The sequence below is a fragment of the Leptodactylus fuscus genome, chromosome 6 (genome assembly GCF_031893055.1).
Source record: "Leptodactylus fuscus isolate aLepFus1 chromosome 6, aLepFus1.hap2, whole genome shotgun sequence".
Lineage (NCBI taxonomy): Eukaryota > Metazoa > Chordata > Amphibia > Anura > Leptodactylidae > Leptodactylus > Leptodactylus fuscus.
In genome coordinates this window covers 87126690-87139960 of record NC_134270.1, presented here as the reverse complement: position 1 = coordinate 87139960, position 13271 = coordinate 87126690, and the positions used below count along the sequence as shown (strand labels likewise).

The 13271-nt window shown below is 44.1% G+C and overlaps 1 protein-coding gene across 2 annotated transcripts in view; it reads right to left on the bottom strand.

The window, feature by feature from the left end:
- Positions 1–13271, bottom strand: part of CA11 (carbonic anhydrase 11) — a 535579-nt gene that overhangs the window by 115921 nt on the left and 406387 nt on the right. The gene's annotated exons all lie outside the window — the stretch shown is intronic.

Genomic DNA, 13271 nt, shown 5'->3' with positions numbered 1-13271 from the left:
CCATGGGAGTTCCCAGAACAGCAGTGCCAGTATGCATGCTGGGAGTTGTAGTTTTGCAACAGCTGGAGAGCCATACGTTCCCTACCCCTGCTATATATAATTGACATTGTACAATGTAGTAAGAAAGGGAATCTGCTAAACTGAAATTCATCCATCAGACAGCCACGTAAATAAGTGTGGACCAATACTTGAAATAAAATGTATGTGCATATGTGTAGAACACTTGAAACCTATTTATGCTCAGACGGGTTCACATCTGTATTCGTCTCTCCACATGAAATCAGTTTTTGAAATCGTCTGGAAATCAAAAATTGACTTCAAACAATTAGTTTTAAAACCCATTGATTGCAATAGGTTGTAAAATCCATCTGCAGGTTTCCGTTTGTATCTGCTCTTATGGGTGGAGAAAAAAGTCAGACTTGCAGGACTCTTTCTCTGTCCAAAGAAATAAGGATTCTAGGCAGACAGCAAAAAACCCCGTCTTTTTTAAGCACTAATGTCTATGGTAGGCAGACACAAATAGCAATTTATTTGTGTGCGCTTTGCAATCCTTTTATTACGTAAACACTGTGTGGAATAATCCTATTATTACACACATGTACAAGATGAGTCTAAAGCTGGGAGTGGTACCTCAACTGTGGAAAACATCTTGTGTGGCACCAGTCACAAAGAAACCCAACCCAATGGGCTACAATGACTACCAATCTGTAGCACTGACATCCCACCTGATGAAGGTCCTAGAGAGACTGGTCCTGACACACCTACGCCCCCTAGTGAGCTCCGCTCTGGACCCCCTCCAGTTTGCCTATCGGCCGGGCATTGGGGTAGATGACGCCATCATCCACCTTCTTCATAGAGCTCTCTCTCACTTAGAGAAACCCGGGAACACTGTGAGAATAATGTTCTTTGACTTCTCCAGTGCTTTCAACACTATTCAGCCACGGCTACTGAGGGAGAAGCTGAACCTTGGTGGAGTGGACCATCACCCATCCAACTGGATCCTAGGCTACCTGACAAACCGCCCTCAGTATGTGAGAGCCCTGGACTGTGTGCCTGATACTGTGATCTGTAGTACGGGGGCACCACAAGGTACAGTTCTTGCCCCATTCCTCTTCACACTGTACACTGCTGACTTTAGACACAACTCATCCAGCTGTTACTTAGAAGTACTCCGATGACTCTGCTATAGTAGGTCTTATCACTGATGGCGACGATAGGGAATACAGAGACTTAAACCGGGATTTTGTTGAATGGTGCCAGCAGAACCACCTCAGGATTAATGCTGGGAAGACCAAGGAGATGGTGGTGGACTTTATTAAACGGAGAGGTGCTTCGAACCCAGTGGAGATCCAAGTGACATGTATTGAGACCTATGAGTCAGGACCTATAAGTATCTGGGTGTGCTCCTCAATAATAAACTAGACTGGGCTGATCACCTGGAGGCGCTGCACAGAAAGGGCCACAGCAGACTCTACCTGCTCAGGAGGCTGAGGGCCTTCGGAGTCCAGGGGACACTTCTTAGGGCCTTCTTCAACTCTGTTGTTGCTTCAGCCTTCTTTTTCGGTGTGGCCTGCTGGGGGAGCAGTATATCAACCAGGGACAGAAATAGACTTGACAGGCTGATCAGAAGGGCCAGCTCTGTCCTGGGGAGCCCCCTGGACCCAGTACAGGTGGTGGGTGACAGAAGGATACTATCCGTGGTGACCTCCATGCGGGAGAACAAATCCCACCCCATATTTTATGTGTTTAGGATGTGGTTGTATAGGGCTAAAATAGTTTTGTTTCTCCTTTAGGTATATAGCTGTAGTTAGGGGGTATTTATAGGCTAAGGCCCCACGGGCCGTATCCGCAGAAAGCAATGCGGTTCTTTCTACAGCGCTTTTAAGAGAAAGTTAACAGAGTTTTCCTCTGCGGATTTTCTCTTAACATTATATCTACGGGAAAACTGCCAGCATTTCTGTAGATATAATTGACATGCTGCGATTTGCAAAGCAACAAAGTCTCTGTTGCGGGCAAATCGCGGCATTTCTGGTGCATGGGGCCATGGCCTTAAATGCATTTAGAGATGTTTATGTGTAGCTTTATAGATTTTGGGAGTACTGTGTACATTTCATGTGTTTAGGATGTTGTAGGTAGGGTTAAACTTGTTTTGTTGTGGGGAAACATGGTGGCTCAGTGGTGGCTGGAGTCCTGGGTTCGAATCCCGACAGGAACTACATCTACAAGGAGTTTGTATGTTCTCCCTGTGTTTGTGTGGATTTCCTCCCATTCTACAAAGACATACTGGTAGGAAAAAAAAAGTACATTGTGATTCCTATATGGAGCTCACAATCTACAAAAAAAAATAAAAATAAATGTTTTGTTGTGGTTTAAATTTACAGTTGTATTTAGGAAGTAGTTTTTTAAATGTATTTAGGGATGGTTACAGTATATATAATTTATAGATGTTAGGAGTAGTGTGTATATTTAATTTATTTAGGGTGTTGAAGGTAGGATTAAAAGTGGTTTGTGGTGGTGTAGGTACTACTATTAATACTGCTGGTCTAGATATTTAGATGTAGGTATTTATATATGGGAAGAATATGCAAATCTGAGTTCCATGATGTAATTAGGATGTCAGTGCCTCAAGTATGCACACCAATAGAGGGCGCTGACTGAGAATATGCAAATCTATCTTCCATGATGTAATTAGGAAGACAGAGTCTCAGTCAAACATACCTATAGAGGGCACTCCCTTTAACATCATGCCGACCTTCTCAGAGGCCTTTGTTTGCAATGTTGTTGGGATTATACCAGATACAGTCTTCTCAGCCAAGGACAGCCATTTCGATGCATTTGCATCTCATCAGCTTGGCGTAAAGAGGACTGATCTGGCAGAGGTGAGAGGCTTAGACAGGGTTGAGGGGATATCGTCACTGCATAAGGAGAGAACCACCATTAAGGTGTGTGGAGTCTTATTAAGCCATGAGCACTCCACTGTGCAAAGGAACATGGGAAGAATATGCAAATCTGACTTCCATGATATAATTAGGATGTCAGTGCTTCAAGTATGCACACCAATAGAGGGCGCTGACTGAGAATGTGCAAGTCTATCTTCCATGATGTAATTAGGAAGACAGAGTCTCAGTCAAACACACCTATAGAGGACACTCCCTTTAACATCATGCCAACCTTCTCAGAGGCCTTTGTTTGCAATGATGTTGGGATTATACCAGATACAGTCTTCTCAGCCAAGGACAGACGTTTCGATGTACTTGCATCTCATCAGCTTGGCGTAGAGAGGACTGATCTGGCAGAGGTGAGAGGCTTAGACAGGGTTGAAGGGATATCGTCACTGCATAAGGAGAGAACCACCATTAAGGTGTGTGGAGTCTTATTAAGCCATGAGCACTCCACTGTGCAAAGGAACATGGGAAGAATATGCAAATCTGACTTCCATGATGTAATTAGGATGTCAGTGTCTCAAGTATGCACACCAATAGAGAGCACTGACTGAGAATGTGCAAGTCTATCTTCCATGATGTAATTAGGAAGACAGAGTCTCAGTCAAACACACCTATAGAGGTGTGCACATTCTCAGTCAACACCCTCTATTGGTGTGCATACTTGAAACACTGACATCCTAATTACATCATGGAAGTCAGATTTTCATATTCTTCCCATGTTTCTTTGCACAGTGGAGCACTCCTGTCTTTAAAATCTAGAGTCCATAACCTGGAATATTGCTCTCTTCAAGAAAGGCATCCAAGGCCCACTTTGAACTTGTTTAATGAATCCACCATCACCAGTTCCATAGTCTTGCAGTTCTTATTGTGAAGAATCCCCTTCTATGTTGCTGGTGAAACTTTCTCTCCTCCAGACGTAGAGGGTGTCCCCTTGTCACTGACACTGGCCTTAGAGTAAAAAGATCCTTAGAAAGTTCTTTGTATTGTCCCTTCATGTATTTGTACATTGTTATTAGATCTCCCCGTAGACGTCGTTTCTCTAAGCTGAATAACCCCAAGTTTGTTAATCTATCGTTGTACTCCAGTCCACCCATTCCCCTAATCATTTTGGTTGCCCGTCTTTGCACTTTTTCAAGTTCACTTATGTCTTTCTTGTATACTGGGGCTCAAAATGGCACACAATATTCTAAGTATGGTCATACCAGTGATTTGTATAGAGGCATAACAATTATAGCCAAATTGGATATAATTCCACACCAAACATAAAAAAGGGGTTGGACAAAAGTATTGGCATTGTTTGAAAAATCATGTGATGCTTCTCTAATTTTTGTAATTAACTGCACCTGTTACTTACCTGAGGCACCTAACAGGTGGTAGCAATAACTAAATCACACTTGCAGTCAGTTGAAATAGATTAAAGTTGACTCAACCTCTGTCCTGTGTCCTTGTGTGTACCTCAATGAGCATGGAGAAAATAAATAAGACCAAAGAACTGTCTGAGGACTTGAGAAGCAAAATTGTGAGGAAGCATGAGCAATCTCAAAGCTACAAGTCTATCTCCAAAGACCAGAATGTTCCTGTGTCTACCGTGCGCAGTGTCATCAAGAAGTTTAAAGCCCATGGCACTGTGGCTAACCTCCCTAGATGTAGATAGAAAAGAAAAATTGACAAGAGATTTCAACGCAAGATTGTGCGGATGGTGGATAAAGAACCTCAACTAACATCCAAACAAGTTCAAGCTGCCCTTCAGTCCGAGGGTACAACAGTGTCAACCCGTACTATCGGTCGGTGTCTGAATGAAAAGGGACTGTAAGGTAGGATACCCAGGAAGACCCCACTTCTTACCCAGAGGCATAAAAAAGCCAGGCTGGAGTTTGACAAAACTTACCTGAGAAAGCCAAAAACGTTTTAGAAGAATGTTCTCTGGTCCGATGAGACAAAAATAGAGCTTTTTGGGAAAAGGCATCAACATAGAGTTTACAGGAAAAAAAAAAAGAGGCCTTCAACGAAAAGAACAGGGTCCCTACAGTCAAACATGGCTGAGGTTCCCTGATGTTTTGGGGTTGCTTTGCTGCCTCTGGCACTGGGCTGTTTGACTGTGTGCATGGCGTTATGAAGTCTGAAGACTACCAACAAATTTTGCAGCATAATGTAGGGCCCATTGTGAGAAAGCTGGGTCTCCCTCAGAGGTCATGGGTCTTCCAGCAGGACAATGACCCAAAACACACTTCAAAAAGCACTAGAAAATGGTTTGAGAGAAAGCACTGGAGACTTCTAAAGTGGCCAGCAATGAGTCCAGACCTGAATCCCATAGAACACCTGTGGAGAGATCTCAAAATGGCAATTTGGAGAAGGCACCCTTCAAATCTCAGGGACCTGGAGCAGTTTGCCAAAGAAGAATGGTCTAAAATTCCAGCAGAGCATTATAAGAAACTTATTGATGGTTACCGGAAGCGGTTGTTCACAGTTATTTTGCCTAAAGGTTGTGCTACCAAGTATTAGGCTGAGGGTGCCAATACTTTTGGCCTGCCCATTTTTGGAGTTTTGTGTAAAATGATCAATGATTTGACTTTTTTTTTCATTCTCTTTTGTGTTTTTTCATTGCAAGCAAAATAAATGAAAATATTAATATCAAAAAGAGAAAATGTTTGCAATCATTTTCTGGAAGAAACTGAGTATTATCTGACAGAATTGCAGGGGTGCCAATACTGTAAGTCTTCACAAGTTTGGCGCACACTGTTGCTGGTATGTTGTTGGACTATTCCTCCAGGGAGATCTCTTCTTGAGCAGTGATGTTTTGGGGCTATCAGTGGTCAGCACTGACTTTCAACTCCCTCCAAAGGTTTTCTATAGAGTTGAGATTTGAAGACTGCAAGGTCACTCCAGGACCTTGAAATGCTTCTTACGAAGTTACTCCTTCATTGCCCTGGTGGTGCGCTTGGGATCATTGTCATGCTGAAAGACCCAGCCACATTTCATCTTCAATCCCCTTACTGATGGATGGAGGTTTGCACTTAAAATCTCAGAAGACATGGCCCCATTCATTCTTTCATGTACATGGCTCAGTCATCCTAGTCACTTTGCAGAGAAAAAGCCCCAAAGCATGATGTTGCCACCTCCCTGCTTCACAGTAGGTATGGTGTTCTCGAAGGCAACTCAACATTCTTTCTCCTCCAAACACAAGGAGTTGTGTTTCTACCAAACAGCTCTACTTTGGTTTCATCTGACCATATGACATTCTCCCAATACTCTGGGAACTGTGTAACAGTTCAGAGAGGTGCAACCACTATCAAACACAGCTATGGGAGCCACCATGATGCGCTCCCCTCTGACTTGATCTGCTGGGAGCACAGGCTCTTAGAGCTGCTGGGTCCTACAGGACCCAGATCAGCTCTGTAGTTTTGGGCAGAAGGCTGTAATCCTCCTGCAACAGGGGCTAAAGTATAAGCTCCAGTTGCTGGGGAAATCAGCCCCTGCACAAAACAAACAAACAAACAAAAAAAAAACAGTTAATATGCCCCAAAAGTCTATCATGACCTTAGAAAGAAAGAAAGTAAGAAAGAAAGAAAGAAAGAAAGAAAGAAAGAAAGAAAGAAAGAAAGACATTACCTTAACACAGTTTCTAGCCCTACCTCCAAAGAGGCAATACAAAAGAAAATTACCATAGTGGAGAAAAAAAACTTTGTGATATTAAATAAAAAAAAAAAAAATGTTCCTCCTTTTTTGCTTATATTTTCCCATATATAAAAAAAATAAAATAAAAAAACATACAAAAACAACATGAAAATAAAGCCCTCATTGTCACCAAAAAAACATTCAGAAATTAGTTGAACAACACAAATGATAAAAATGTCAAAGCCACACATACAAAAATCCCAAAAAATTATCATTTCCATTTCACCGGTAAATCATAAAAACGGGGGGCTCTTTGAAAAAAACGATTAGCACCACCTAAATAGCCTTCATATTCAGGCATATGATTATCTCAAATGGCCAAAATATAATGAAAGAGCCCCTTTAACCCCTTCCCGACATGTGCCATAATAGTACGGCGCATGTCGGGTGTGTAACTATGGCGACCGCCCGGGAGCCGGGCAGCTGCCATGGCCGCCGGGTGTCTACTGCTTTAAGCAGTAGACAACCGGCTCTAATGCTGAGCCCCTACTCCACCATCAGGGGGGGCTCCTCACACTAGGCTCCCATGGAACTGTGATTGTCCTTCTGTCTCTACTGAAGGCCCCCCTTTTGAACATGCTTGAATAAATCACCAAGAGTGTCACCTCTAGCAGCTCAGAAGCTGATTGCTGGGCTTCCTGCCACACTGCCCCTGCGACCCTGCCGAACTTTGCCGCTTCCTGGCCTACTGCGCTTGTCCGCAATCTCGTGCCTGCTGCATCACGTTGCGCTCCTGCTCTATCACCCGAAGGTGCGTTCCTGACATTGCCTGCCGTTGCTGTTATGCCTTGAAAGAAACCGTCTTCCTCCAAAGTCCCCTGGAAACTCCCCGACTTTTTTTCAAATAACATGTCGCACCCTCATCATCAGGTCCCCACTCCCCAGCGAGGTCGCCTCCATTGTCTGGACTGGCGGACTCTTTGACTGCAATAGATTGCCTCTCAACTGATCGCCATCATCTGCTTGTGGAGGGAGGTAAGAGAGGGTTAGCTGTGTAGCTGTGTCCCCTCAGAGTTCTCCATCTGGTAAGGAGCCGGTGTGCAAATGGGTTGCTGATGTCCTGCCTGCCTCTGGACTCTCCTCTGATTTTACTCACCCGGATATCTCTGATTTTCCGGCTTCCTCAGATCCTGTAACGTGTGATACATTGAAGGGGATGCTTGTTCTTCTGCAGGCGGGGATTAATAAAACTGTCTCTTCTGTGGCTGGCAAGCTGCGACATGATATTGATGCCTTGGGTGAGCGGACTGATCATCTTGAAAATAAAATGGATGAGTTTTCAACTGCCCATAATGAGCTCGTTGACGCCCACAACAATCTGGAGGCGGAGGTCCGACGGCTCAAAATTAAGGCTGCTGACGCTGAGGATCGGTCTAGACGGAATAATATTAAGATCCGTGGTATTCCTGAGGATATCGCCTCAGAGGACTTGTTGGCCTATGTTCAGCGTCTGTTTAAGAAAATCCTGCCACGTCTTACTGAGCTGGAACTTACCCTAGATCGGACCCATCATCTACCAAAGGCGAACTCTGCTCCAGCTGATGTCTCCAGAGATGATTTGACGAGGGTCCACTTCTATCAAATTAAGGACTCGATTCTTGCGGAGGCCAGAAAATGTGGTACTTTACCTGCCCCGTTTGTGTCTATTTCTCTGTTCGCTGATTTATTGGCAGCCACTTTGCAGGCCAGACAAGATCTGGCTCCCATCACCAAGTTCCTCAGGGAATGGGGCATACGTTACCACTGGGGGTTTCCTACTAAGTTGCTGATACCCCGCAACAGAGTTTTTAATTCTGTCCCTGATGTTGAAGCGGGACTGTCCCTTCTCCATAAATGGAAACTTGCCTCAGCTGATTCTCTCTCATCTGACCCGGAGATTTCAGTTCGGCCCTCTCATCTTTCTAAAGAATGGTCTGTGGTGGGCGGTCCTAAGTGACTTTTTTACCCGCCCTGGCGGGCTGATCTATATTGCCTAAGGTTTAGTAGACTTTGAGATTTGTTTTGGTGACCTGTGTGCCTTTCTAATCCTCATTTCCACTGAATGTTGTTGACCTGTTATTCCCCTCCCCCCAGCTGATTGCTTTTGGTTATTAGGTGTTTTTTTGACACTATGCTATTTTGTTTACATTCTTTGTTATTGTTTTATACCTAGTATGTTTATTGTTTTTTTCTTTATGCAGCCACCTGGATCTTCTGCTACCGCTACTCCTTAATGTTTTATTATGGTACTTCGTATATCCTCACTTAATGTTAGAGGTCTGAATAGTCCTTGTAGACGGAGTTTTGTCTGGAGGGAGGCTCGTCGCCTCCGCTGTGACATATTCTTCCTTCAAGAGACTCATTTCCATGCTGGCAAGAGCCCTAAATTCTCTAACCCCTCATTTCCTCACATTTATCAGGCCTCTTGTGATGCTAAACGCAAGGGTGTTCTTATTGCTGTGCGGGACTCTAGCTTTTTCTCTTGAATCCACCTTAGTTGATCCCAAGGGCCAGTTTTTAGGGCTTAATTGCTTAAATACACTTTAAATGTTAAATACACTTTGGTAACTGTTTATTTCCCGAACCGCTCACAGGCGCAATATTTGAAGTCTGTGCTTTCAAAGATCCGAACTTTTGCCACTGGCATGCTAATTATTGAGGGTGATTTTAAATGTTTAGTCGATAATTCCCTGGACTCTTCCAACCCCAAGAGATGCTCCCCGATACTAACCCCCTCTTTGCTTGACCAGGGCCTTTATGATGTTTGGCACTGCCAACATGGTGGTGAGAGAGATTATAGCTATTTCTCCTCCTCGTATTCCTCTTACTCCCGAATTGATTTTTTTCTTGTAGATAAAATAGGTCTGATACAGACGGAATCTACTGATATTGGGTTGATCACCTGGACTGACCATGCTCCGGTGTCTCTGTCCCTGCATGAGAAATTCTCCACTGCTTTGCCTACTCAGTGGCGTTTAAATGAATATATTCTGGATCATCCTTCCTATAGTGAGCACCTCCGTGAAACCTTGAGGGAATATTTTTCCCTCAATACCCCTTCCATTTGGTAAAAGGAAAATGTTCGTTGTTGTACCGTGTTAGCCAGTGGGTTGGAAATAATAATAATATCTCTACCCCTTCCATGTCAGACCCCCATGTGCTCTGGAACGCTCATAAAGCGTACATGCGAGGGATTCTCATTCAGGCTTGTGCTAGAGCAAAAAAGGATCGGTCTAGGGACATCGATGCAGTACTTCACTCCTTATCCTCCTTCTCCGCAATTAATAAACTTAATCCTACCCCCTCTGTCTCAACGGAGATTAGGCGCTGTCAACTTTGACTACAGGGACTTCTGGCCTGCCAACAAGACTTGGCCTTCAAACGTTTTCAGTGTCAGGCTTATGTGCACAATAGTAGGGCTAGTACCTTTTTGGCCAAAAAGATCAAACAGTCGCGTCCTAAGTCCCGTATTGCCTACCTTGTCGATGATCTAGGTAATAAAGTTATTGACCCCCGCCTCATTGCAGAACAGTTCCGCCTATATTACAAGTCTTTATACAACCTTAGGGAAGACCCCCAGACATACCAGCCATCTAAAGAGGAAATAGACAGGTTTTTGGACTCCCCCGCCTTTCTTCCGGGCAATCTGCATCCCTGGCCTCTCCTATTACCTTACCTGAAGTTACATAAGCTATAGCTTCGTTGAAGCCATTAAAGTCTCCTGGCCCCGATGGCTTCTCGAGGATATATTACAAAAAGTTTGTAGATATTTTGTCTCCTTATCTTTTAGCTGTATATAGGAAGGTGGCGGAGGAACAGTGCTTCCCGGAGGAAATGTTGTCAGCTACCATAGTGACTATCCCAAAGCCTGGCAAGTCTCCCACCGTCCCGGCTAATTTTAGACCCATTTCACTTTTGAATATTGATGTTAAACTGTATGCTAAGATTCTTGCTGAGCGGTTACTTTACCTTCTCCCTCAGTTGATCAACCCTGATCAGGTAAGATTCGTGTTTGGGAGGCAGCCTCCGGACGGCATGCGGAGATTCATAGACCTTATCCAGAAAGCCGAAAGAGACGGTACTCCTTCTTTGCTTTTGGCTCTGGATGCCGAAAAGGCCTTCGACAGGGTCCACTGGGATTATCTTGATAGCCTCTTAGATAAGTTTGGAATGGGATCTGTCTTTAAGTCTGCTATACTAGCTCTTTACTCTCATCCGTCGGCTCGTGTGCTCTCTTCGGGCTTTCTGTCTGAGACTTTTCAGATCTCGATTGGAACCCACCAGGGCTGCCCTCTTTCTCCTATTATTTTTGCATTAGTGATGGAACCCCTGGCGGAGTCCATTCGGGTGGCTGAGAATATTAGAGGTATTACTGTGGGCCAACAGCAACATAAAATTGGTTTGTATTTTGACGACGTTATATTGGCTTTGACTTCCCCCAGTTCTTCCTTGAGTGCTGCTACTGATGCCCGGGAGAGATTTAGTAGGGTTTCTTATTATAAGGTTAACCCTCTAAGTCCCAGATCCTGCCTATTGTCATATCACCCTTGTTGAAGCGTGACCTTAGTCTTAGGTTCCCCTATCAATGGAATGATTCACGCATTGCGTACCTTGGTATCTCCCTGACGGCCCCTAGTTCTGATTTGTTTGCTGCCAACTATACCCCCCTTGTGCCTAAGATATCCTCTATCCTTGCTTCCTTCTCTCACCCGATGTTGTCCTGGGCTAGCAGGATCGCCGTTGTTAAAATGATGGCGTTACCCCTTATTTTATATGTTTTCCGTACAGTTGCTATCCCCCTCCCTGACTCATATTTCCCTAAGTTGCAGTCCATTCTCTCTAATTTTATTTGGGAAGGTAAGAGATCCAGGGTCCGCTTTAAAGTGATGACAAGGCCTTGGTCCCATGGAGGTGCGGGTGTACCAGATGTTAGGAAATATTATATGGCATCTATCCTTGAACAGCTTAAGGTTGGTTGGGATGAGACTTCTAAATGGCGTTGGGCCGAGGTTGAGGAAAACCTATTGGACGCCCCGCTTATGAGTATTCTGCGCCCTAGGGACCAGATCCCCATCACCACTCCTTTTCCTTTGTTAAGTATTAGAGCCTCCGTGACTGTCTGGCGCTATTTCTTGTTGCACACTTCCAGAGAAGATTTGGCCCAATTGTCGAAGTTACCCCTATTGTACATGACCTCTTTCCTCCCTCAGCTGCGACTTCGAGGGTGGGTCTCTAGAAGCCTCTATAAAGTGGCTCATCTTTATTCTGGGGATGGGCTTAAATCGTTCTCTATGCTGCAGGATGAATTCCACCTCCTTAAAACAGACTTTTTTTAAGTACCTACAACTGCGTCATTTTTTTCAAACCCATGAGCCCTCTAGGTTAACCTTTCCTAGACTAGCTTTAAGACTGTAGAATAGATCCTCTCCTGCTAAAGGTGGGTTGTCCACATTTTATAACTTTCTATCTGTCCCCGCTGAGCAGATTAAGCCCCTTCATCTGCTCCGTTGGGAAACGGATCTTGCCAGAACCATCTCTTCCGGACTGGTATGACGTGAATAGGTTTGTCAAGAAAGTTTCTAGGGGTGCTGCTCATTGGGAAATGGCCTTGAAAATAATGCTGCGATGGTATAGGACCCCGAATCAACTGGCGCATATAGATCCCTCCTGTTCGAATCTTTGCTGGCGGGGTTGCGGTCATGTAGGTTCTATTATACATTTATGGTGGGAGTACCCTCCGATTTTAGCCTTTTGGACGGCTGTATTTCGATTCATGTCCACTATAGCCGGTCTCAATATACGTCCTTCCCCTGGTCTTGCTTTATGCTTTTTGGATACTGGTACTTTCCCCTCGGGGACGCAGGTTGTTTTAGGGCAGATTGTGCTAGCGGCTCGGGCTATGATCGCTCATCAGTGGAAGTCTGCTCTTTGTTTAACTATTGTTGAGTTAATTCATCACGTTGATTTAGCGTGTACCCTGGAACGTATGCTAGCCAATAAAAATCATACACTAAATTTTGTACTCAATGGTCCCTTTGGATCTCGTATATGGAAACTAGTAAAGCATCTTCTTCCTTACAGTCTCCGGTTAATCTCGTGGGGACCCCTCGACTTGCTAACTGAATTGTTAATTGTTTCATGATTCCAGGTGGCTTCACTGTTTTTTTTTATATTTGCTGTACTTCATGTATCTTCAGCATTGTACTCAGGTATACTGTTTATTGACTATGTTCGGTTCTCTTGTTTTCTTCTGTTTCTATTCTGTTTTCATTGCTCTTTTTCCTTCTCCCCCCCCCCCTTTATTTTCCTTTTCTTGAGCCTCTGTCTTCCTTTCTTACTTTCGTTCTTCTGCAATATCTATTGTCTGAGAATCATATGTATACTCGATTTTCTGGTCTTTGCATACTTGACTATGTTTGTGGTGCCTTCACACCTTGTTTGCGTCCAGATGCATTGACTTTGTACGCCGCATTTTGCTGTTTGGAACTTTGTTGGTTTTTCTTCTGTTTGTTACTGTTTTGTTTATTGAAAAATTTTCCTCTGTTCCCCTTTTTCCCCAATAAAAATCAAATTTAAAATCCAGGGCCGACGTCACGTTGGCATGACAGACGGGAGCCTTTACAAGGTCTATGCAGCCTGCAAAAGAAATGATGATTTTTTTTGCAATGCATT